Source organism: Pinus tabuliformis, chromosome X, assembly GCF_031772625.1.
Source record: "Pinus tabuliformis cultivar Carrire ecotype Pingquan chromosome X, CPIR1, whole genome shotgun sequence".
Lineage (NCBI taxonomy): Eukaryota > Viridiplantae > Streptophyta > Pinopsida > Pinales > Pinaceae > Pinus > Pinus tabuliformis.
The window spans coordinates 263,683,754-263,710,696 of NC_142308.1; the positions used below are offsets into that span (position 1 = coordinate 263,683,754).

General features: G+C 40.4%; 1 pseudogene; it reads right to left on the minus strand.

The window, feature by feature from the left end:
* Positions 1-26,719, minus strand: part of LOC149139394 (signal peptide peptidase-like 2 pseudogene) — a 30,685-nt pseudogene extending 3,966 nt beyond the window's left edge.
* Between the last annotated feature and the right edge of the window lie 224 nt (positions 26,720-26,943).

Genomic DNA, 26,943 nt, shown 5'->3' on the forward strand with positions numbered 1-26,943 from the left:
TAGGATGGTGTGGATGGGCCCTAAGAGGTCTTAGGTGGCCTCTAGAGGCCTTTCCCACACTCGGCCTTCAAAAGAAAGCCTACAAGAAAATCTACAGGAGGAAAAACAACGTTCTACAGGAGGCCTAGAGGAGGAGGCCGAGAGCAATTTTCATTGTTTTGAAGGTGTGAGAGTCGGTGAAAAAGGTGGATGAAGGTTGGGATGAAGTGTTAGGGCACCTAAGGTCTACCAAGAATCATTAGGAGAGAGAAAGATGATTGGATTTTCTCAAGGAGAGAGAGAAACGTCTATGGAAAATGCAGGAAACTAAGGCAGAATTGAGCGGAGACTTGGGCGACCTGTAGGGCATGGATTAAATGGAGGATGTAGTGGTTGATAGGCTAGACTACTGCTAGAATATATCTACTAGATAAACAACTGATAGTCAACCAATGAGATTAAGCAAGCAAGGAAATAGGTGCATCTAAAAAAACAGAGTTTTTGCATCAAAGTAAACTATGATCTATGGAAGAAAATGCTAATAACCATTGCATGAAAGAAAAACATGAAAGAAGACTGTTGCAAATAAGGAAATGAGCATGATGAAGAAGTTCTAAAGCAAAGCAAACTAAACTATGAACCAATTAGAAAGCTGCAAACACTAGAAGTCCTATGAAGGAGGAAAATCTGTGTTTTTGGGCTAGCAAGAGGGTCTTGCCTCAGCTCATTGTCCCAAAGGGAGGAAGAGAGGCCAAGGCACTACTGCTAGCCTTTTGGATCTTTTCTTTATCACTACTTAACCTGCTATTGAAAACACAAATGGAAGCAAACTACTGAATCATCAAAAACAACCTATTCTTAACCATAAAAGAAATATATCTAATCAGCAACCTAATCTACAAACTGAAATGAAACATACAAATACAAGAAAAGAGGAGCTTGGCTACTTGGATTGGGCCCTAACCCAAGAGCTTCAGCCCTCTGAGGTAACTCAATGCTAACTCAAAAAGGATTCCATCTTTATTCTCAAAACAATAACAAGATTACATGAATTGTCACGATAAAAGGTCGAAGTTGAGCAGAGTTACATAAGCAATACTGCAGCAAAAAATCAACAAAAATTTGACCCTAGTGAGGCCCTAGGCTTCTCTACTTATACAAATGAAGCTCCCAATAGCTTCCTCAAAATCAAGGAGGCTTTGCTCCCAAAACTTGAGATAAACATTAGTTATCCTCCACTTGCTCGGCTGCCTGCTAATGCATGACTTGGCTGCCTATACTCCGAGATGAATGAAGGGGAATTCGAAGTGGGGAGTAATAAATGAGGGGGATCCCCTCCTATAAGTCCTCTCCTTTGTCCACTTCGAGTTATTGCTGCCATTTGTCCACCGTATCCTTAACTTTGACCACAAAAATCATCAATAATCTGCATTAAACACATATTAGACCTCATGGCATCATAACTAACTCAACTCACTCTATAAGCATAAATATAATCATAAAATCATGTAATAAGCTAAGAGAATAGTTGATTTGACTAGGTTAGGAGGTAAAATGAGCCCATATAATTACCCATTTATGAGGCTCATCATCACCCCCCTATTGAAAGTGTTGCTCATCCTCTAAGCAACTTAGTCCATCTCCTCATCTTTTATGGCCCTGGTGGCCTCCCTAGCATCCCATGCTTCTGATGTGGTCTCCTCTTCCTTGTCATAGAATCTTGCCTTCCTGTCTACCTCTTCCCGCTGTTGTTGCTCTTCTTCTTCTTTTCTGCCTTCTAGCATGCCTAGCAGTAGTGGGGGACTCAATTTTAGGCCAATCCAATTGACTTGCAACCTCTGGATGGAGCGCTTATACGTGGGCACTCTCCTTAATGCCTCCCTCATCATCATTGGGGAATGATATTCCCTGATCTGTAGACTGTGTGATAAGGTATTCCATCTCCTCATACAGGCATGTACACAGTTGTCCCCAAGTAATATATCCATATCCTCAAAATGTGCAATGGCTTGTGCTTGGTCACTGATATATCTAGGTGCAATCTGAGGATTATGTGCAAGCATGTTATGTGTGCTGATGAGGGCCATGGGTCTGATGGCTTAGCTCTGATCATTAAAGGCTCATTTTACTCCTTTATCATCAACCTTCTTATTTCTGATGCCCTTAACTCTTCATGGTTCATCCATGAGGCCATGGCCATTAGTTGTAGGTCCCCTAGCCTAGCATTGGGGTCCCACACATTCATGTTTGTGAGGGCCATATTATGCAGGTAGAATTTTGCCATCTTTGCCTTATCTTCTGATGTGCTTTGGTCACATAGGTCCTTACTCCAAGGAAACCCAAGAGGAAGGGTTGTGACCCTATTGATAAATTCAAGGGTTATCTCCATGGAAAGGCCCCTAAAGGTGACAGTGGCATGTGTTCTAGAGTGAGGTACCAAAGAGTGGGCAAATTCCTGAGAAATTTCCTCATCAAACCCTCAGAATTTCTCAAAAAGGTTCATCCTATTGGCTCTTGTGAATATGACCACTACTTGGGGGTGTGCATGGAGCTTGGAGAAATTGGTGGGCTCCTTCCTCATAAAACCTCTTGTCATTTTGCCTATGCTTCCTTGGAAAACCAACTATGGAAATGGAGAGAAAAATTTCTGAATAAAATAGAGAGACAAATAGACTATGTTTTTTTTAAGAAATAAGCAGCAATTCTTTTTTATCAATTTCCTCCACCCAAAAGTTCTATTTTCTCTTCAAAACTAAACCACTGCTTGCATATTTTAATACTCAATGGAGGTATGCCAAGAACCTACCTCTTCAGCCTGAGAATTGTACTAAAAACCATGTTTTCCCTCTTCAAAACAGCTTATTGGCCCTCTTGTAGAACACTGCCATCCCTCCAGTAGGATTCCTGTAGGTTCTCCTGTAGAACCTGTAAGTGCTCCTGTAGAATGCCAAGAGTAGGGATATGGGAGAGATCAATGGAGAATGATAGGTACAAGGCTTGTGGGGGCACGAGAAGGTAGCAGGAGTGGAGTTTCAAGGAGAGAATGAAGGAGAAAGGTGGTGAGAGTGCTTCGGCGAGGAGTACTTATTGCTTTTTATGGATATTTTTGGTGATGGAGGGTGAGCTAGCCAAGTGTACATTGGACCCATTCAGACCGTTGGTCCCCACCTTCCTTGTCATCATTTCCTTTTCCTCATAATCATCTCTCATGATTGCATCGGAGTTCCCATCGCCTCCACTACCTGTCCTTGACATCTCTCTTGAGTTTGACTAAGTGCACGTGTGGTGACATCTTCGGATGAGTGAAGTCAACTGGATGAAGGTGGCCAAGTTAACTGGCCACCTCAACCCCAACCAGCCTCAATCATCTCATTGTTGTTGCATGCTCTCTAATTATACCAATGAAAACAGAGGAGCGGGTTAGTTACTTACCTAAGATCCGAATGCATTTGTTGTGAGGTGCTATGGCCTTTCCTTCTGTTGCATGCCTTTATTTCTTTTGATGCATGCTTGTCTTCTTGCTGAGATATGGTTGTGTTGTGTGCAAGTTCCTTTCTGGCTGGATCTGATCTTTAGGTGTCTGTTTCAACCTTCAAATTTGCACCCTCATGCTGTTGATGCTAGATTTTAATGGGATCAGCTACTGTGGGTTTGTAGGACAGTGACTTGTTTTGTCCATATCTCCCAAATGGTAGACTTGATTGACCTGAAAATTTTTGAGCATGTTTCCATCATCATTATGCACCTCCCCATAGAAAAATTTTGGTCAATGGATGCATGGATCTCAAGAAAAACTAAAAATCATTGAAGGCAATGGAGGTTGATTTCTTGGAAACCATGCACTGGAATTTGCTGAAACTACTTGGGCATGTTACTACCCTCCATATGCATCTCCCCATGAAACAATTTTTTAAATGGATGAAGGTGATGGAGGTTGATTTCTTGGTAACCATGCATTGGAATTTGCTAAAATTGCTTGAGCATGTTACCATCATCCATATGCATCTCCCCCTGAAACAATTTTTTAAATGGATGCACGGTTTTCAAGTTATGGAGAAAACAAATTTATGCTCTATGTATTTTTGTATCCTATAGTAAAACAGAGCAGCCTGTAGTTTTTTTGTTTTGTTTTGGAAAGTAAGGAAAATGAGTGGTAGAAACTCGAGAATGATGGATGGATGGTGCTGCTTCCTCTCTTATTTTTTTGTTATTTTGTTTTTCTAAAAAAACTATTTTTTCTATATTTTTTCTTGGGCAGGAAGAAAAATGATGCTTGGGGTGTGATGCAGGTTTGGAAATGATGGTAAGGAGGTTTGAAGATTGTAGGAGGGTTTATAGGTTCTTCATGAAGCTTCCTTTTCCTTCAAATTGCCTTTTGTATCCATTTCTGGCTCTCTGTAATTCCTATAGGAGCCTCCCGTAGAAAACACAGTGCCTCCTGTAGAAAACACAGTTTTTGAAAAAGAAGCATAGTGGGGTGAAAGAAATGCCAAAAATGATGGAAAAAGTGTGGAGAAGATGAGATAGGTGCTGGTATGAATGTCAGGGTCCCCTTGGCACCTTCTTCTACTCCCGGTAGTCCTCCTACAAACCTGCATTGCAACAAAAAATTCTCCTTTTTTTCTCCTTTTTTTTTTGAAAACAACTAGGGTGCCTCAGAGAGGTTTTCACCCTAATTGCCTGCCCTGGGTGCCTCCAAGGGAGGTTTTAACCTAGGGATCTTATTTTTCCCTTTTTTTTTGTCATCACTGGGTCGCCTTAGAAGAGGTTTTCAACCCAATGATGGGATTCAAGCACCTCATGGAGGTTTTCACTTGAGTCCTTATTATTTTTTTTCTCTTATTTTTCATTTTTTTTTCCTCCTACCCTGCCCTACTTGAAAAACAAAATCACTTTCAAGTATAAGAATACTTCCAATGGAGCCATGTGCACATTAAGATGATAGACAAAATGATGTGGATGCTTGAAATGTATGCTTTGACATGTACCTGGATTTCGGAGACCAAATGATTTGACTTTGAAAGGATCAAGCATAGTTGAGGAAGAGAGTGATGCTGCAACTTAGTGACTGTCTGGAACCATATTTTAATATAGCTGTGATGTCCTTGGTCCTTTTTTTGATCTGGATCATTCTTCATGTCTTCTTCTATCATGACCTTCACATCTTCCTCTTTTTGTTGATTCTTCTCTTGAATACATGGAGGACTTGATGGTAACCATGAGGGACGTCTCTTGATCTTTGATTTTGATGTCTTCTCTTCATCAAGTGCAACCCATGGTCCTTTGATCTTCTCTTTTGAATCTTCTTTTTCTGGATGTGATCCTTCAATGATATCAATATAATCTCTTTTTTTTAATACTCTTCCTGAGCTATGGTGAATATCATTGAGCTCAAGAGGAGTTGTTTGGAAGTGTTGTACCTCAGCATTGTAAATGGGTTGAGCTACTTCAATGTGCAGGTTTGGAAATGGTGGTATAGGTAATTGAGTGGGAGTGTATATTTGAGATGGATGTGGATGGGGTTGTGGTTGGGCAAGTGGTGGAGGCAGAAGAGTAGGAAGAGATATGTATTGGGGCCTCCACCGCTGATCAGATGCATTCCACTGAGGTTGCAGTTGAGCATAGTGTTGAAATGAATGGGTGGCTGGTTGGGCATGATATTGAGATGTGAAGGACCAAGGAGGAGGTGTGGACCAAGAAGGATGAGCAAGGGGGCCCCAAGAAGGTATGGATGTGACTTGGTTGGGGTTTTAGTATGCCTGAGAGGTCCCTTGCATCCCCTGTTGATATGGTCTAGGTCCATGCGGCCTCCTTTGGTATATGTAATAGATATGTTCAATGACTCCTTCAGCCCCTTAGTATATAGCATTAATTCCGGGCAAGGATGGGCACTTGTCTGTAGAATGATTTTCTTCACAGATTGAACAAACCTCTATAGAGTTCAATGGGCATTCATTCCTGTGATGCCTCCTGGTGCATCTAGGGAAAAAAATGGCTAAAGCCCTCTCTGCTTCCTCTTGTTTTCTTTTGATATGTAAGGTATCCATTTGCATGGCAAGAATCTGCAGCATCTCACTCTTGAAGTCTTCCAGCATGTTTCTAATTTCACCTTTAATGGATGAATTGGAAGAAGAGGTACTGCCCCCAACATTTCTATTTTCAGCCATTGGCTCCAAAGGAATGTTTTTCTTCTTCTTCTTCCCGTATAGATTCTTTAAATATGTCTTGTTGTTCACCAAAGGGTTCTTCTTGATCGTAGCCACCGAAGAAGAGAGAAGGTTGGCTGTGTGAAGCAGTGGGGGTGTTGGGAAATTTTTTTCCTGAATTATCTCTATTCCTATGAGGCATGAAAGGAAATCTTTTTGGTTGGTTTTTGTTTCTTTTTCCCCACACTAATAGTACCTGCAAAACTGAAATGAATTGAACAAAACAAATTGCAACTAAATGAAATGAACTTGTTGAAATGAAATTTGCAGAATTGAAAAGGAAAGCAAGGAAATGAAGAATTTGAAAGAAATGACTAGCCTACTCTTGCTAAAATGAAATTTTCAAAATTGAAAAGGAAAGCAAGGAAATACAGAAGCTGAAAGAAATGACTATTCTACTTTTGCTAAAATAAACTATTTAGCAGATTGTTGCGATAGAAAATAGAAGAAAGCAGTAATCGCAAAATACTCTAACGCTTCCCTGGCGACGGCACCAAAAAGTGGTGAGCACCAGTATTGCAGCAATAATGCTGCAACTCCAGGGCTGCCTACTTTACTCTTATCAACCCGGTAGTTCGTAACAAACTTGGAAGCGACGGTGATATATGCACAAGTACTAGTTCTTACTGCAGGTTGTCACTTGGTCAGCCGGTGCAAGATCACTAGGAGCTCAAGCCAACTTCTATGGATTCCAGAAGAAGCTTTATATGTGATGGAAGGAAAAAGAGATCTAGGAGCTCAAGCCAACTTCTATGGATTCCAGAAGAAGCTTTATATGTGATGGAAGGAAAAAGAGATTACTCTACCAATGTTATTCTACTTGCAGAAAGGAAGACTGAAATGTAAAGAAAACCAAGGAAATCCTAGTTAACCACTAATCCTACTTTTGTAGAAAACACTATGAAAACCATGAAAAGAATGCCAGTATCTACTTAAGGAAGTAAACAAGATCTACCTAAGCTATTTCTGAAAGTAAATGAGAAAAAAACATCTTTTTGGATTTTTATGTATTTTTATGTGAATTTGTTATGCATGTAATTTATTTGTTTGTGGATGTGGCAGCGAATAGGTGGTGATGGAGGGCAGTTTTGGGACTTGAGAGGATGTAGGACAGTGTGGATGGGTCCTAGGAGGTCTTAGGTGGCCTTTTGGAGGCTTTTCCCACACTTGGCCTTCAAAAGAAAGCCTACAGGAAAATCTACAGGAGGAAAAACAACGTTCTACACGAAGCCTACAGGAGGAGGCCGAGAGCAGTTTTCACTGTTCTGAAGGTGTGAGAGTTGGTGGAAAAGGTGGATGAAGGTTGGGATGAAGTGTTAGGGCACCTAGGGTCTACCAAGAATCATTAGGAGAGAGAAAGATGATTCGATTTGCTCAAGGAGAGAGAGTAAAGTCTATGGAAAATGCAGGGAACTAAGGCAGAATTGAGGGGAGACTTGTGCAACCTGTAGGGCATGGATTAGATGGAGGATGGAGTGGCCGAGAGGCTGAACTATTGCTAGAAGGTATTTTCTACATAAACAACTGATATTCAACCAATGAGATTAAGCAAGCAAGGAAATAAGTGCATCTAAAAAAAACAAAGTTTTTGCATCAAAGTAAACTATGATCTATGGAAGAAAATGCTGATAACCATTGCATGAAAGAAAAGCATTAAAGAAGACTGTTGCAAATAAGGAAATGAGCATGATGAAAAAGTTTTGAAGGAAAGCAAACTAAACTATGAACCAATTAGGAAGATGCAAACACTAGAAGTCCTATGAAGGAGGAAAATCTATATTTTTGGGGTAGCAAGGGGGTATTTGCCTCAGATCATTGTTCCAAAGGGAGGAAGAGAGGCCAAGGCACTTTTGCTAGCATTTTGGATCTTTTCTTTATCACTGCTTAACCTGCTATTGAAAACACAAATGGAAGCAAACTACTGAATCATCAAAAACAACCTATTCTTAACCATAAAAGAAATATATCTAATCAACAACTTAATCTACAAACTTAAATGAAACATAAAAATACAAGAAAAGAGGAGCTTGGCTACTTGGATTGGTCCCTAACCCAAGAGCTTCAACCCTCTGAGGTAACTCAGTGCTAACTCAAAAATGATTCCATCTTTATTCTCAAAACAATAATAGGATTACATGAATTGTCATGATAATAAACTTGAAGTTGAGCAGAGTTACATAAGCAATAATGTAGCAAAAATTCAACAAAAATTCAACCCTAGTGAGGCCCTAGGCCTCTCTACTTATACAAATGATGTTCCCAACAACTTCCTCAAAATCAGGGAGGCTTGGCTCCCAAAACTTGACATAAGCATCAATTATCCTCCACTTGCTCGGTTGCCTACTAATGCATAACTTGGCTGCTTGTACTATGAGCTGGATGAAGGGGAATTCGAAGTGGGGTGTAATAAATGAGGGGGATCCCCTCCTATAAATCCTCTCCTTTCTCCACTTCAAGTTATCGTTGCCATTTGTCCACTGTATCCTTGATTTTGACCACAAAAATCATCAATAATCTACATTCACATATTAGACCTCATGGCATCATAACTAACTCAATTCACTCTATAAGCATAAATATAATCAAAAAATCATGTAATAAGCTAAGAGAATGGTTGATTTGACTAGGTTAGGAGATAAAATGAGCCCATATAATTACCCATTTATGAGGCTCATCACCCACTTTGATCCCTGGTGACAGGCTGCGAAGACTGGAACTAACACAACCTATTGCTAGAAGCGAGAAACCTGCCATTGATGTATGCAAGCCTCAAGGTACTGAAGGGGTGTTTCTAAGTCAACTTATTGGATAATGTGTTGATGTAAACAAGAAGCGACTCATTGTAGGAGGGCCTTGATGTATCCCACATCAACGACATGAAATGAGGTAAATGATTTTGGAGATGAAAAACGACTGATGACAAAAGGTTCAGGAATGGTGGTCATGAAAATGAAGGTTTACGGTATTGCAAAGGATGAAGTTTAAACTGAATGACCTCTCTTGAACATGGCAGCGACACTAAAATGAATTGGTAGCATTGACCCAAAACAAAGTAACGAATGGTATGATATACCAACGGTGTGATAACCATCAAGCTGAATGACCCAACCCACATAGTCATGGTGATGAGGTGAAAATGTCATGTTCAAGAGCGACTTGCTACCATAAAGTGTTCTCCCCTTTTTCCCATTTTCCCCAGTCATTGCTGACCAATATCTCTTTATTTTTATCAAGCTTGAGGAGGACAACATACGCTTGTTGTATAATTCCACCCTTCGGGTGAATCCATCACTATTTGATGCTTTAACGAGTCTAGTGAAGGTGAAACTCGGTCTTGTCTAGGTGGACAAGTTTGTTGCTATTTGATGTTTTTAACGAGTTTAACAACAAATATAACTCAGTCCTTTTCATGTTTAGAGAGTTTGAAAAGGTACAAAAGGAAAACTTCACTAGTTCTTTTTCATAAATTAATCTCTCAAGTCCGAAAAAATATAAAATAATACAAGAGAGATATCGTTTCCAATCCATTAACGAGCTGGAAATGACAAGCGCTCGACAATCTTTTCATGTTTAGAGAGTCTGAAAAGAGCTTAAATAGGACTCCAATTTGAGGAATGAGTGGTGTCTAGGATAGCAACTGGTTCCGGTGATGTTGGAACTTCTCAAAACATGTTGATTTATGTGAAGAGGCTAGCTAATAAGACCAATCATTGCGACTGTTCATCAAAAAGGGTAAAACACCCAAGCAAAAGCGTATGATCTTCCAAAGGGATGGTGGTGATGGGATGAAAACAAACAAGGCTCATCTGACAAAAGAGGCTGATAGAATGGAAATCACGAGGGTTAAAAATGGAAATGGGTTCATTTTTAGACAAGCTTGAACCATAGGGAACTATGCTTGGATTCAGTTTCATGTTTACACAAGCTTGAAATGAAAAATTATGCTTGGATTCAGTTTCATGTTTACACAAGCTTGAAATGAAAAACTATGCTTGAGATTGATTTACATGCCCCCAACATGATGAAAGGGAGAGTCTCCTGTAACTAGATGGAAATCACTGAGGTGAAGCAGGACGGTTATCCATCACCTTTTTGGCTTCGTCCAGATAGGGACAAAGGTGAATGGGGTGATTCCCTTCACATAACCTAAAGGGAAACTTAACTTTACCATTAGGTGCATGCCCCCTAATCTTCATTACATTCACCTAAGTAGACTACTCATGGCTATCAGGTGGATGGAATGAAGGTTCTTTTACGAGATCAAGTGAAAGACTCGACTGGGATTTTACGAGATCTAATCAAAGAATCGACTTGGAACTTTGACCCCATTTCATTTTTTAATGAGTTTGACACAAGACAAGGAACTATGCTCATATTCCTTGTTTCATTTTCAAAGAGATTGACACAAGACAAGGAACTCTGCTTTGATTCCTTGTTTCATTTTTTAATGATCTTGACACAAGACAAGCAACTATGCTCATAGACCCTTGTTTCATTTTTTAGTGAGCTTGACACAAGACAAGGAACTATGCTCAGATCCTGGGCTTCTTTTCTTTTTAAATGAGGTTGACAGAAGACAAGGAACTGTCCTCATGGGTCTGTTTCATTTTTTAATGAGGTTGACACAGTAAAAGAACTATCCTCATATTCCTTGTTTCATTTTTTAACGAGGTTGACACAGTAAAAGAACTATCCTCATATTCCTTGTTTCATTTTTTAACGAGGTTGACACAAGACAAGGAACTATCCTCATGTCCTTTCGATCACATCTCATAAGTGGTCATGAAAGAGAGATCTGGTTCCAATGCCCCTAGTACATGATGTACAACATCACAAAATTGATCGTCATTTGATGCAGGTATGGAATGGGTTGCCACATAATTAACCCATGGCGGGGATGATACCATTGGTAAAAAAGGACCATTTAGGGAAGATGATTGACTAGGAACCATATTTGGACTAGGAAATGAAAGCTGGTCAATGGTGACAATCCTGCCTTCATGCGGGAAACAAATCACTCGAAAGAGTGTTGAAACAATAGCTCCCATGTCATAAACATAGTCACACCCAAGAAGTAAATTGTAATCTAAAGGGCCTGGGACTACCATCACATTCAGATAAACGATTTTTCCTCCCAAAGTAATAGGTAACTGAGGGAGGATCCCTAGTGGTCGACTAGTTCCTCTGTTAAAAGCCAACAGATTCTGGGTAACTGGCACAAGTGGCAGCGAACCGAGTGCTTTCCAAGCAGTTGAGGAAAGGATACTCACTGATGTACCTTCATCTATAATAGTGCTAGATACAATCATATTACAAACTTGTACTATGATCTGGAAAGGCACATAAGAAGGAAGACGAAATCCTTCCAGTCGATTCCAATCAAAGGAAGTGACTAGACTACTTGGAGGGGGTACCATAGAAATGGGAGAATTAACCCCTTGAGTTACAAGAGCGGGATGATTTTCCTCCTCTCTTGATGGAACAATAGGACAACCCCCAAGCAAATTAGAATCTGAAGAAACAAAAATAACTTGAGTGGTATCATATTCACTCTCTTCGAGAAAAGTATGATTAGCTGAAGGTGAAATCGGGTCAACTGTTACCTCGAAATGTTGATTTGGGTCGGGTATAGACTCATAGGATTCACTTTCAGAGAGAGTGGTTTCGACTGACGGTTGATTTTGGTCAGCCAATTCCAGGGAAAATTTTAAGAACCCCCCCTAAATTTATAAATGTAATAAATGGGCGAATCTCCATGGTATATAGGAAAAATAGAAGGCGGTTTTATCAATAATATAATATGTATATATAATTTTTTGGCGAATCTCTCACCAAGCAAGGTGAATATTTCACTCAATTATAAAATCTTGTAAGATCTTGGCGAGTCTTTCACTAAATAATAAAACTTTGTAAAGTCCTAGTGAATCTTAGCATTGTGAACTCTTAGAGAAGAGTAAAAATGGATCTATGCTGGTTTAATCCCCCCATTTAAATAGGCCACATTCCAGGTGAATACCATGGGTCAATACCATGTGCCATTTTTATTTTTAATAATTCTAATATTATGGTTAATAATGGTTTTTTGCATGGTATTAATAGCAATCTAGTCCATTGTATTTGTCCCATAGTATTTTTCCCATAGGTTTCACCTAAATATAACCCATTTCTTGAGTGTTCGTAAATATAAGGTGAATTATGGAGTAAATATAAAAAAATGTTTTATTTGTTTACCATACCTCTAGTTTATTTATATTTTTATTAATTTACCATACCTCTGTTACAAATATGGTATTTGGCCCATAGGATTCAATTAAATAAAACCTCTTTCTTGAGCCTTCATAAATAGAACGAGGGTTATGGACTAAATATAAAAAGAGGTTTTATTTATTTACCATACGTCTAGTTTATTTATATTTTTATTTATTTACCATACCTTTTGAGTAAGTATAAAAAGACGTTTTATTTATTTACCGTACCTCCACTTTACTTATATTTTTATTTGTTTACACCAGGTGACTTATGGAGTAAATATAAAAAATGTTTTATTCATTTACCATACCTCTCATTTATTTATATTTTTATTAATTTACCATACCTCTTTTATATATATGGTATTTGGCCCATAGGATTCAATTAAATAAAACCTATTCTTGAAAATGGGCGAATGGAAGGTTGTAACTCCTAATTTCAAGGGCTAAATTTACCTTTTTTACCCTCTCCCTTAGAATAAGGTGGGCTATTTGAGGTGATTTGTAAAAATGTACTATGATACAAAATATTCGCCCACTAAAAATTTAAAACCCCTTAATTTCGCCAAAGGGCGAACATTCGCCCCTAAAATTATCCTTGGCCAATTCATCAACTAGTGAAGGATTTCGAGAGAGTTTCCTGTAACCAGATGGAAGTTGCTGCGGTGAAGTAGGACAGTTATCCAACACTTTTTTGGCTTCGTCCAGATAGGGACGAAGGTGAATGGGGTGATTTCCTTCACATAACCTACAGGGAAACTTGACTTTACCCTTCTTTCCATTAACTTTACTACCACTAGTTGATGGCGTGTCACCAACATGATCTCCAGAAGTCAATGACATAAGATGATCTAAACGGGAAGACCATCCTTCTAAGATTTGAGGAATATTAGGACAATTTCAAAGAAGATGGTCTCCCTCACAAAGTTTGCATGGATATCAAACTTTGTGAGGCTTGACAGATGGTTTCTCATCATTTGTTGCATTCAAAGCAATGGTTGCTTGGTTGGCCCTCTACTAAATTTTCTTCTTCTTCCCTTTCTTCTGCTTCTTAGCCACGTAGTTACTAGTACCAATACTTTTACCAGGCAAAGAGGAATAAGGGGAGGAAGAAACAACCAAGGAATAAGGCAAAGGGTCAACATTAGGATCAACTGGAAGTTGATTTTGTCTAGTTGGAGGTGTACTCAATTGCGGAGAAATCACAACATTTTGAACCAAGGAGGTTGAAAACAACCATACTGGAAAGCCAATTGTAAATCCCGGAAGGGACAATGTAGCCATATAAGGAGCACCAATATTTCCGAAAGGAGGAAAAGGACTAGGATTCCCATCAAAAGAAATTCCTTGATCAATGGACTCTGGATTTGTCGCCATATGTTCCAACCTAAGATCAACAAAGGAGTGAGCGTGGAGGACATTATTGCAGTCAATTAATTTTATTTTAATCACAGTAACATAACAAAACAAAAGAGGGATAATCTAGGCAAAAGGTTTACCAAGCAACTGTGAACTGCAGAATACCTCCTGGGGAACCAAGAAGTACAAGTAGGCAATCTCCCCGAATGTTGTGTTCGGTGTATCACAGTGTACAAGGTGGCCGACTCGGTTACCTAAGGATGGACAACAACCTAGTGTTTTCCTCCCATATATACCCGAAAGTACGTGGAGGCCCAATCCGTATAAGCGTTGTCTAATGCAAAACCGCACAGTGAGAGCATTCCTATATACTTTACATACTATAACACCGCCCTATATACCCGAAGGTACGTGGATGAGCTACGATATACTCACGTACGTGGAATGAGGTATCACACTTGAGATGTATTGCAGACAAGTTAGGGACAACTGCTTTGTTTTACGACACTGAAACATGTCTCTAGCCTAGACATCTAAATGTTTTTCATTAGGTGACAATGCTCCATTAGGTAAATTCAGATAAATTTTAAGTTGATCTTCTTTAGAATTTTCCTTTCAAGGTTCACCATGTTATGTATGTTTGCAATTCCTAAAATGCAACTATAATGATAAGCATTTCTCCATTCAATTTAACAATGAAAATCCTAGCTACTTAGGGATAATGCAATTAGATTCCTTTTGATCAAAGAGCAAAGAGCATAATCTAAATGCAATTTCCCTAGCTGTTCCTTTCAAGAATTCACAAACTACAATATGAAGGATGAAAAATGCATGTATTTATTTTCGATTTCCCTTAATGTGAATGAACAAAAACGAAATCTAATGCATAATCGATCAATAAACTCTTTTCACAAAAATAATGATTTTGCGACAATTTCTTTTCAAGGAAAGGAAGACATTACGACACTGTCGTTTTCAAAGAAATGAGGAATTATGACACTTTCAACGAAAAGACTAATCATATGCACACATCAATCAATTGATCTTTCATTAATGAAGGCTTTACGACAATTCAATTTTTGAAGGAAAAGATGATTTTATGACACTTTCTTTCGATAAAGATAAATCGACCAAAAAGCTAACTTTCGACTATAGATTGAAAATGACAAAGTAAATACATAAGAAACATTTATCAATCCTAGTCTGAGTAGGGCCAGCTAAGGAGATGAAAAGCTATTTTTAGAGACAAGACATCATTGACATTCAGCAAATCAGTCAAACAGGAGAAAATTGGCAAAAAACTTCAGCTCCTAGATGGGAACTAACCCTCAAGGGATCAACGTAGGCTGCAATGAGAGATAGTGCGCTTCAGTGCACTGGCTCTATGCAGGAAGTGCATTGCAGCACACTATGTCCTTCACTAGGCTGCGCTGGTTACAGTAAGCCATTTTTGAAGGCAATTTGACACAGTTTTGACTCAATTTTCAATGAAATAAGACTAAAATTCAATCAACAACCCCAAGTACAATATGTAAAAATGTCTTAAGAGGATGATAAGCTACTAATATGGATAATCGATCCCTAGTGGAGTCACCAATTTGTTTTGGGAAGTTTTAGTGTCTTTAGATAAACGCCTAATCCCCTAGACTAGTAGCTAAGTCTAGAACTACAGTGCAAATCATTCTCTACTTTTTCTATAACCAATAGATTAAATAAGACAGTAAAGAAGCCTACTTGAATCTTTTGCTTACTCCTTATCTCCCTTGACCAATTCTGTCACTCCTTTCCATACTTAATCCACTTGAAAAGAAACCTGCACATAGACAGAAGACAAAAACCGATCAAAGCTTATGATAATGATCTATTGATTAAACATAGAATGGAATCAACTGTATAATACACATATGAAAGAATCAATGAACAATACAAACATATGGAAAAATATTTGAATGCTTTATTAGTAAAAGGAAACGTTACAACCCAATTTGCTTGATTCAATGTCACTCCTCTAGTTGAATCCCATCCTCTTCTGATAAAAACCAAGACATTTTGACATCATTACAATACTTGAAACCAACTCAAGTCTCATACTAACAACATCTCCCTATAATTCAATTATTTCCAACCCTTGATCACTTAGATGAGTGGTCTTTTTATAGGTGAATGAAGGAAGTTATGCCATAAATGGTGATAATGAATGCCCTCCAAAACTTAGGATTTAGTTCCATGGAGGAAGGGATAAAGGGATTGATGTTCCTTAACTCCCTCCCTCATCCAATTTCAAGCCCAAAGGAGTGGATAGCCTCAAGAAAATTCTAGAGGCATCCTATGGATAAGAATATTCCAAACCCCAATGCATATTTCGCTGAAATTTTCCTAGCGCATGCCAAAGAGGGCTCAAGTGCATTGCAATGTACCCTAACAGTGTATTGGGCTGCACTGCAGTGCACCCTCATAAAGACATGCCTGCACTAATCTTCTTAGAGGCAGTTTTTCGATGATTTCAATCATGGAATCACTTGGGAAGGAGGCATTTTGATGGTTGACTTCATTAAGGGCATGTAACAATTGAAATAGGGTTTGATGGGCCCTAATAGTACTGATCTATAAGTTGGGGTTGAAGTGCCAAAATGGATCTATAACAATACTATGCGCTATGCCTGTGAGATGGTGGGGTACGCAGAAAGGAAGCTTTGATGATTGGCGCGAATGTAGGAGAATAATGCGCACATGATTCAGGAAGCCTAAGGTGCGACTGACAGACAAGTATGATGGGCAAGATGATTCGCGCATGCATTTGGCCAAGTGGACACAGGCCTATGGAGAAATGCCACAACCTAAGAGGGTGCACTTATTATGTCATACCCTAGATATTATACCAATGAACTTGGATATGGAAACAGAGCTCTGCCATGGGACAAGTTACATGCAAAAGCCATTTTAGAAACCTTCCTCCAAGTGTCGCTTTTTCCTAGATTTTTAGCATGTGTGTCATAAGCCTCAATCTTATCAAAACTGTTTATTCGACACTTCAGAGCTCATTCTGCACATTGATCTTGGAGCTCTGGCATCACACATCGCAACTAGGAGAATTTTCCACTTTAGATCTCATTTCGCACATTGATCTTGGAGCTCTGGCATCACACATCACAACTAGGAGAATTCGTCACATTTAGCTCAACTTTTTCTAGGTAAGTCTAATTTTCATGTCTTTTGCTGATTTTCTGTTGCTTTTTGTATTTTTGTTTGTGTGAGTGTTGTTTTCTTGGTTTTTCTGAATGCTTCTTGTCGTTTTAATGCATGTTAACTTGTAGAATCACTATTTCAAGTTTTTCATTGCATCTCACAACTCTTGCATGCATGAAACTATTTTCTCACTAAAAGTCATCATTGCGGTGACTCGCTTCACACACTTACTTGTTTTCCCATTTTCTGAATCCTGCACTCACTGTTTTCATACATGATCATTCACTCTTATCTGCACTCAGCTTCACCATGCATTTAGCCTTTTTATGTTTTTAGTCACTCATCGACGATTCTAGGCTGCCTTGACCTGAACCTTGTTGAGAATGCAACAAGATGATGGAGCTTAGTGGAAAGGAGTCGCCTTCACTAAGTGGGCCCGCAGGCAAATTATGGCGCAAAGTCTATTTTTAGACTATGTCTATTTTTAGACATATGGATCATGGTCTGTGAGTTGCAGTATGGTGTTTATGGATGATTGGTCATGTTGGGAAAAATAGATGGACTTCTATTTCTGGTTCACAGCAGGAGTGAGCAAAGTCTATTTTTAGACTGCCAGGTTAAAAATAGAAAAGTCAAATATTATTGTCTCACAATAATATTTAGACTATAAACATTATCTTATCCTCTTGGAGCACTTCAGTTTGAGCTACAGATGTGGCACATGCAGCTGTCAAAAGGAAATATGCTTTTCTTGTGAGTCAGTTGAGCTATTGCATGCATGACATCAGTTAGAACTCATGCATGTGAGTTCTGTGGAGTTGGATGTGGAGTTGATGGAGTTGTGTTCAGTTTGACTTGGTTAAACTAGTTGTAAATAGTCTAACTGCAAATAGACTAGTGATGAGTGATGTGAATTAATGGATTAAATTAATTCACTAATTATTAACTCATAATGCAACTGAGGAATACATCAGTTAACTCAGTGCATGTACAGTTCAGTGGAGACAGGTGTTAGAGGTTGAGATTGCTATCAGTTGTGACTATAGTTGTGCATGAGATCTTGCACAAGCAATGTATTGAGTATTCCCATGAGAATTTCCCAGTATATGCCCAGTGAAATAGCCTGTGCTCACGTGATCTCCAGTGTGAGTGATTTTCACAAGGTATTGTGTGCAATAGAGGTAGGCAAAGCAACAGAGGAGATTTGAACTTGTGACTTGTTCAGATCTGAGCTAGTTTTGTGTGTAACAGGTGGAGATAGTGCTGGATACTTGTGAGGAGTATTGTACTGTGTAATGTTACATGTTCTCAATCATTAATATACAGATAGTGTGGGGTTTTCAGCTGTAAGCTTTCCCCGGGTTACATACTGTGTTAATGTGTGCATGTGATTGATGTTTCGTTGTTTTTAATGCTGCTAAATTGATGATCAACGTAGAGGAGGTTATGTATTATGCATGTATTCCGCAATAGTGTATAATCGAGATAATCTCTGTTGAATATGTGTTTATTATTCAAAATTTCTACATGGTATCGGAGCTGTTGATCATTAGATCTACTATTCAGGAAGTGTTTACATCTTATTTCTTCAGGCAGAGTCTGTAATCGGGCCAGGTAGCCTCTGGATTCATCCTTCCTTTGGAAGGTGAGATATCCGGTAAAAGCCCATACAGTCAATCTCTGTACGAGAAATACTTTGTTCTCACGAATCTTAGATCATAGGCGGTTGAGTTTGGAGGTGGTGGAATTCGAATTTGTAGCAGTGTTTTCTTGGTATCAATGTGGCAATGTCTTTCAACGGATTGTGATTGGAGTATGCTCTTGAGGGTAGCTCAAACTATATTGCATGGAAGGACAGGATGGAGGCAGTGTTGGATGATAATGGGCTGAAGGATTTCATAGAGGCTGATGTCCCAAAGCCTACTGATGCTGCGCAGGTTGATGCTTGGCAAAAGAAGACAACAAAGTGTTGAAGGATTCTGTTGGAGGGCGTGAAGGATCACATTGTGTCCAGCCTGCATGGAAAGGCTTCTCCATACTTGATGTTGACAGATCTATTCCAAAGCAAGAGCGATCAGAGGAAGCTGGCACTCAAGGATAAACTCAAAAACATCAAATGTGAGAAGGGAGACAATATGCCCATGTATCTCACGAAGTTCACTCAATGTCGGGATGAGCTAGAAAGTGTGGGGGTGACTGTCGATGATGAGGACTTGGTGAGCTTGGCTCTCCTTGGTCTTCCGAAGAGTTGGCATTCCTATCAAGACTCTGTCAATGGTCGGGAGAAATTGCCAGGATGGGAGAGACTTTGGTTAGATCTTGTGCAGGAAGAGATCAGGCAGAATACCAGGGACGGATCTTCATCAAAGGGACCTGATGAAGAAAATTTCACTTTGGCTGCCAAAGAAAAGAAGGGGAAGAGCAAGAAAGCTTCTCAGTCTGGTGTGAAAGGCAAGAAGCAGGACATGTCCAAGGTGAAGTGTTTTCACTATCACCAGCATGGACACTATGCCACTAATTGTCCGCAGAAGAAGAAGAACAAGCAAGCTGTTGGTTCTGCAGCAGGAGAGGCTCTAGCCTTGCAGTTTGAGCTTGATTTTTCATTGATCGCATGCTTGGTTTCAAGTTTGATGGGATCGGTGTGGTTCTTGGACAGTGGTGCGTCTTTTCACATGACAGGAGATCGAGATTTGTTTTCTAATCTGGAGGACAAAGATCTTGGAGTGCACATCGAGATGGGCGATGATGGTAGATACAATGTGACCAGTATCGGTACCATTTCCTTTGAGAGGGAGTCTGGTAAACCCTTCGTATTGAAGGAAGTGATGCATATTCCAGGATTGAAGAAGAATCTTATCTCTGTGGCGATGTTAGAAGACAAGGGATATGATGTTGTTTTCAGCGAGGGAAAGGCTTTCCTGCACAGCAAGACAACTGGAGAAACCCGGAAGATAGGGGTTCGAGTGAGGAACCTTTATCAGTTGCATGTAGATGGATGCATAGCAATGGCATGCAAGGTAGAAGGATTGGTGAGCCGGGATGATGGCGAGCTGAGGCATAGGAGATTGGGTCACCTTCACCATGGAGCCTTGAAGATACTGTAGTAGATCACTACAAGGCTTCCTAAAGGCACTCTTGCGCAGTCAGATCAGTGCAAGGGATGTACTTTGGGAAAGTTTGTGAAAGCCACCTTTCATGAGAAGGATAGTTACACCATGACGATCCTTGAGAGAATTCACACAGACGTGTGTGGACCTTTCTTAGTAGCTTTGACAACAAAACACAGGTATTATGTGATCTTTGTTGATGATTTCTCTCGTAAGTGCTAGATCTTCTTCATCCAGAAGAAGAGCGAGACATACTCAAAGTTCTGTGAGTTCAAAGCACTGGTCGAGAAGGATTCGGGGAAGAAGGTGAAGGCTCTTAGGAGCGATAATGGTGGTGAATACATCTCTGGCGAGTTCAAGGATTTCTGCAGTGCAGAAGGGATTCGAAGAGAGCTCATAGCTCCCCATAACCCACAGCAGAATGGGGTTGCTGAGCAGAAGAACAGAACGATCGTGGGTGTTGCATGGGTAATGTTGCATGATCAGGGCCTACCCCTTCACTTGTGGGTGGAAGCATGCAATACAGCAGTTTATGTGCAGAACTGTTGTCCTCATAGGATAATTGGCATGAGTACACCCGAGGAGGCTTATTTTGGTAAGAAGCCTGATCTTTCTCATTTGAGGATTTTTGGTGCTAACATTTACATGCATGTGACAAAGGATGCTAGGAAGAAGTTGGAGCTGACCGCAGAGGTTGGGATATTTTTGGGGTACACTGATATGCCCCACAACTATCGTGTGTATTTTCCAGACAGTGGCAAGACTGTTGTGCGACGAGATATAAAATTTCAGGAGGAGAAAGACATGAAGTGTTCGCTTGAGAGGGAGCTACACTTGCATGCAGATGAGGAGCTATTAGTTCCTAAATATGAGCCTCAGGACGTGGATCAGCCATAGGACGAGGTTCATGGAGTGGAAGAGACCACTCATGTAGCGCCAACCATCAGAGGGTGAAAGCGCTTGACAGAAGTTGAGCGACTGGCTCAAGATGCAGAGAAAGTTGTAGGACCACTTACAGCCCAACGTAGGCAGAGACAGTCACCTGATCGATACACTGGATACATGGCTCTTATGAGCAAATGTGTTGTGACTGAGCCATCCTCTTTCGAGGAAGCTGTGGAGGATCCCGCATGGGTAGATGCCATGGTGGAATGGTATGATTCGATTGTCAGAAACAGTGCATGGGAGATTGTTCCTAGACCGGAAGGGAAATCAGTGGTGGGTTTGAGATGGATCTACAAAGTTAAGCAGGCCGCTGACGGGAGTGTGGAGAAGTACAAGGAAAGATTTGTTGCCCGAGGCTTTTCACAGATAGAGGGGATCGATTATGAGGAGACCTTTGCACCTATCGCAAGGTATTCTTCCATACAGATGATTCTTGCTCTCTCAGCATAGATGGGATGGCACATTCATCAAATGGATGTGAAGACTACGTTCCTCAATGGAGTCATTGAGGAGGAGGTGTACATTGAGTAGCCTGAAGGTTTTGAGATCTTCAGCAGCGAGTCACATGTGTGCAGGCTCAAGAGAGCGCTGTATGGGTTGAAACAAGCACCACATGCTTGGTACACATGGATAGGCAGCTATTTCACCGGACTTGGATTCTCCAAGAGTGAGGCAGATCCTAACCTATACCAAATTGTGGTGGAGGGTAAGTATCTTATCATTGTACTTTATGTAGATGATTTGATTCTAACGGGTGATGAGCTGTTGATACGTTCATGCAAGGATGATCTTGCTAAGGAGTTTGAGATGAAGGACTTGGGCCTCCTTCATTATTTCCTAGGATTGGAAATTTGGCAGCGCAGTGATGGATTATTTGTTTCTCAGGGTAAGTATGCTCGAGAGATAATGGAGAAGTTCAACATGCATGGCTGCAAGCCTGTTGATACTCCTCTTCCTGGAGGTTGGAGGAAGGAGGATGCCACTTCGGTAGAAGAAGTGGATTCCACTATTTATCGACAGTTGGTGGAGTCGCATGTGTGCAAACTCAAGAGAGGAACATCAGGATATGGATCTTGGTACAGACAGGAGTATGTAGATTGGGCAGGGAGCTCAACAGACGACATCAGGTACCATCATATCAGAGATTGTGTGCAACGGAGAATCATGTTACTTTCATACATTCCAACGGAGGATCATGATGCTGATATCTCGACGAAGCGCTCACCAGGAGCAAATTCGAATACCACCGAGGTAGGATAGGGGTTGCTGATAATCCATATCTTGTTGAGAGGGAGTGTTGAGAATGCAACAAGATGATGGAGCTTAGTGGAAAGGAGTCGCCTTCACTAAGTGGACCCACAGGCAAATTATGGCGCAAAGTCTATTTTTAGACATATGGATCATGGTCTATGAGTTGCAGTATGTTGTTTATGGATGATTGGTCATGTTGGGAAAAATAGAACGACTTCTATTTTTGGTTCACAGCAGGAGTGATCAAAGTCTATTTTTAGACTGCCAGATTAAAAATAGAAAAGTCAAATATTATTGTCTCATAATAATATTTAGACTATAAACATTATCTTATCCTCTTGGAGCACTTCAGTTTGAGCTACAGATGTGGCACATGCAGCTGTCAGAAGGAAATACGCTTTTCTTGTGAGTCAGTTGAGCTATTACATGTATGACATCAGTTAGAACTCATGCATGTGAGTTCTATGGAGTTAGATGTGGAGTTGATGGAGTTGTGTTCAGTTTGACTTGGTTAAACTAGTTGTAATTAGTCTAACTGAAAATAGACTAGTGATGAGTGATGTGAATTAATGGATTAAATTAATTCACTAATTATTAACTCATAATGCAACTGAGGAATACATCAGTTAACTCAGGGCATGTACAGTTCAGTGGAGACAGGTGTTAGAGGTTGAGATTGCTATTAGTTGTGACTATAGTTGTGCATGAGATCTTGCACAAGCAATGTATTGAGTATGCCCATGAGAATACCCAGTATATGCCCAGTGAAATAGCCTGTGCTCACGTGATTTCCAGTGTGAGTGATTTTCACAAGGTATTGTGTGCAATAGAGGTAGGCAAAGCAGCAGAGGATATTTGAACCTATGACTTGTTCGAATCTGAGCTAGTTTTGTGTGTAACAAGTGGAGATAGTGTTGGATACTTGTGAGGAGTATTGTACTATGTAATGTTACATGTTCTCAATCATTAATATACAGATAGTGTGGGGTTTTCAGCTGTAAGCTTTCCCCGGGTTACATACTGTGTTAATGTGTGCATGCAAATGATGTTTCATTGTTTTTAATGCTGCTAAATTGATGATCAACGTAGAGGAGGTTATGTATTATGCATGTATTCCGCAATAGTGTATAATTGGGATAATCTCTGTTGAATATGTGTTTATTATTCAAAATTTCTACAAACCTTTCCTTTCTCGGCTTGCACTACGCATTTATGAGAGTGAAGGGTCTTCCTTCCTCCTAGGAATTGCGTAGAGATGGCCCAACACTGGTCTCCAGGCTTGCTCTATGCAATTCTGAGAGTTAGTGCCCTACTGGCCCCCGGGATTGTGCAGATAAAATTTTATGGGTTGCAGTCATTGCTGTCTGAAACTGCATAGCAAGCCAAGCTGAACTTTGCATTGTACAGTCTCATAAATAAGTCATCCCACTAACAGTCCAAAATGTGGTCTGCGTAGTTCTGCTAGTCAGTCTCCCAGCCTCCCAATGAAGATTGTTCGATCTTTCTAGTCAATCACCCAGGTGTGTTGCATGTCAGTCCTCAAGTTGTTTTGGTTTTCAATTGAGAGATTGCTTACCATGAGTGTTTCTCTGTCTCCAGGTATCACAGGTGTTTGTTCATCTCTTAGAAGTATAGGTGTTAGAAAATTATATATTACAGAGCAATGGAACACATAAAAATATTGCAGAAATATAAGCACAGAAAAAGCATAAAACAAGAGAGACACAAATGTACGTGGTTCACCCAATTTGGGCTACATCCATGGAGAAAGAGCTAGTCCTTCCTTTTATATTATCTAGCAAAATGAAGAGATACAACCAACAACAGATCCACTGTAATTCCCTCTTCGTTCTCAATCTCCTCTCTCTTTCTTGCTCAGAATACACATCTCCATAGCCACAATACAATTCCCTCATATATAGCGAGGGGTTTCCTTCTAGGGAAGAAAACCCTAAACTAAACATAACTTCTACCATCAGATTTCTGCCTAATAAATGACCCAAATTGACTACAAAATTACAACATTTTACAAGGTAATTTTACATCTATTTTTAGCTTCGGGGGCGCTACCCATGATTCCCTGTTGGGGAGGCTCTAGGACCCCTCAATCACCCCCCTTGGACCCCCTTGGTGGCGCACATAAATGGGCAGTGTTGCCACCACATTATGAAATGGGGTCCAATGTGGTGATACCTCTGAATAAAGGAGATAATCAGGCTCTAGACCCATCAATAGGTACAATGGATTCCAAGAGAGTAGGGTCAAAGAACACCATTGAGAGTGCAACTGGAGATGTAGTTGAGAAAGTGTCTATGAGCTTGCCCATCTATGAAGACACTAAGTTGTTCATAGACAAGGAGATCAATATGAAATGGTAAGACATCAATGCCACCTTTTCAGGCACATTTGAGGAGAATCTGGAGGATCGCATAGTCTATGTCAACATACACAAGTCTAGCTTGTACCAGATTGCATGTAGGTATCCCGCGTTTCCATGACCAGAGATGATCCACTGGAATATCTCGCATATTGATCCAGAGACAATGGTGTTGAGTAGTGTCAGTGGAAAACAACTTTCTACCTTTAGGGAAAAGGACTTTCATGATATGTATCACTTGCCGCAGCCTGCAATCACCATGGATACACCCTTCACCAGACCCAGTAGTAGTGCGCACTCAGGAGACATCTTGAAGAGTTGGGTAAAAGAATCATCCAAGTTCAGGACAACACCCAACCAAGTGTACAAGACAAGGATACTGTGAAGGGCATATCATCTCTTGGTTGTCTTCTCATGTTTCTTATATCACCAAGAGAGCACATAAACCTTCTCATAGAGTTGGGTGATTTTGTTGGATCAATTGGCGAGCGAAGGAAGACATTTGAACTGGTTCGACATATTGGCTCTCAAGTTAAAGGAACAAGTGATAGAAGCCTGACATCCTCTGAAGGGATAACAAGCAAAGATATTTATGTCCTCTTACATACTTGATGGAGTCTGTGCCTATCAACAGTTCCCAAGCTTGGGTTGGGCATGGACACCTTCAAAAACCTCTGTGCACACCTAATTAAGTTCTTTTTCTGAATGTAGCTTCTGCAGTGTTATCATACAACTATCAGACCACTTTGTCACCTCGGTAGACCAGATGATCTTTGAGCAGGATCCGCCTTGCATGTCGTAGGTAGTGATGGAGGCATTGTTTACCATAACAGATTGGTATGCCTCACCCCTTAGCACTTTCATATGATGTACAATGTGGGGAAGGCTCTGCATGTTTTATAGAAGTTTGCCATGGATAAGTTGGTCATGCAAGAAGTGTCATATCACATCTCGACAAGGTTGTCAGCTAGACTGCATAGGAAGAAGAAGGCACCTTGGTCCACTCTTCCTTTGTGGTTAGAGTAGTATGATATCTGGAATCTCAATCATGCTGAGGCTGAGATGGAGGAATTCAAGGGGTTCACCTTCAACACCAGAAGTTTCAATCCCGATAACCCACATTGCTTGGTAAAAGACCACTGTGCAAGACTGCATCATCCTTGGATCCACAGGGTGTGTCATTAGCCTGAGGCCATGGAGAAATTTCTATCACTTCTCTAGGCTCAATGAACTTGTCAACATGGTTGTAGAATGGTTAGTAGTGCAGAAGGTAGCAACATCACAGAGAGCAGCATCATTAGTAGTAGCAGAGGGCAACAAACCTGCACTTGACAAAGGCAAGAGGAAGGTTGCAAACAACGTAGAGGTGGAGCAAAGCTATAAATTCAAAGAAGATCGACTTGTGTTGAGAGAAGCTTTCGAGATTGAGGCAAAGAGGTGACAACGTGACAGAAGGATTGCGTAAAGGCAGAGAGAGAAATAGAAGCTGGAGGAAGCAGAAAAGGAGTTGCAGGAGTTGAAGCACCAACTCAGGCAAGAATAGGAGCTGCGCAGAAGAGAGAAGGAAGTGCGCTAGGAACATGAAATGTAGGAGGCACAACATGCGCATATTGATGAAACTACACCCATATAGGTTATTGACTCATTCGAGTAGCTAGCACATAACAGACAGGGTGAGCAGTAGCAGGAGCAGGGCTTTGCTCAAAAGATTGAACAAATGCTAGAACATATGGACATGGATATGGTTTAGCTTGAGCTAGGTCAGGACATTGACCTCATGCCTCAAAACCAAGAGGTCACCCCACCGGCTACACGAGATCCGGAAGCATAGAAAGTCCCAAGCATTCAAGGAGACATTGAAATCCTTGGAGACAATCTCGAAGCAGAGATGCACAACATATCTTTCGATGAGTCACAACACATAGTTGTGCAATTGCGCGGAGTGCCTACTCTAGATGTCTATGTATCCCTTGCGCAGTTTGAAGAGTGAGTGATCGTATCTGATATGCGCAGATATCTAACCGCATTACCTGATGCTACCAAATCATATGTCAAAGCCATCATTTCGAGTGTTAGATTCTTGATAGTTGAGAATGAGCGCATGGATAAGGAGTTACAAGTGACCAAGAAAGGAGGTCTAGAGTAGGTTAAAACATTTGCCAGTGTAGAGTTGAGGAGAGTGATATTGGATGAAGTATCATCTATCGAGATAGCCATGCAAAATCTATACTTCAGATTCATCACTATGCATAAGTCAGCTGTCCATCTCAATGGTTGGCTACAAT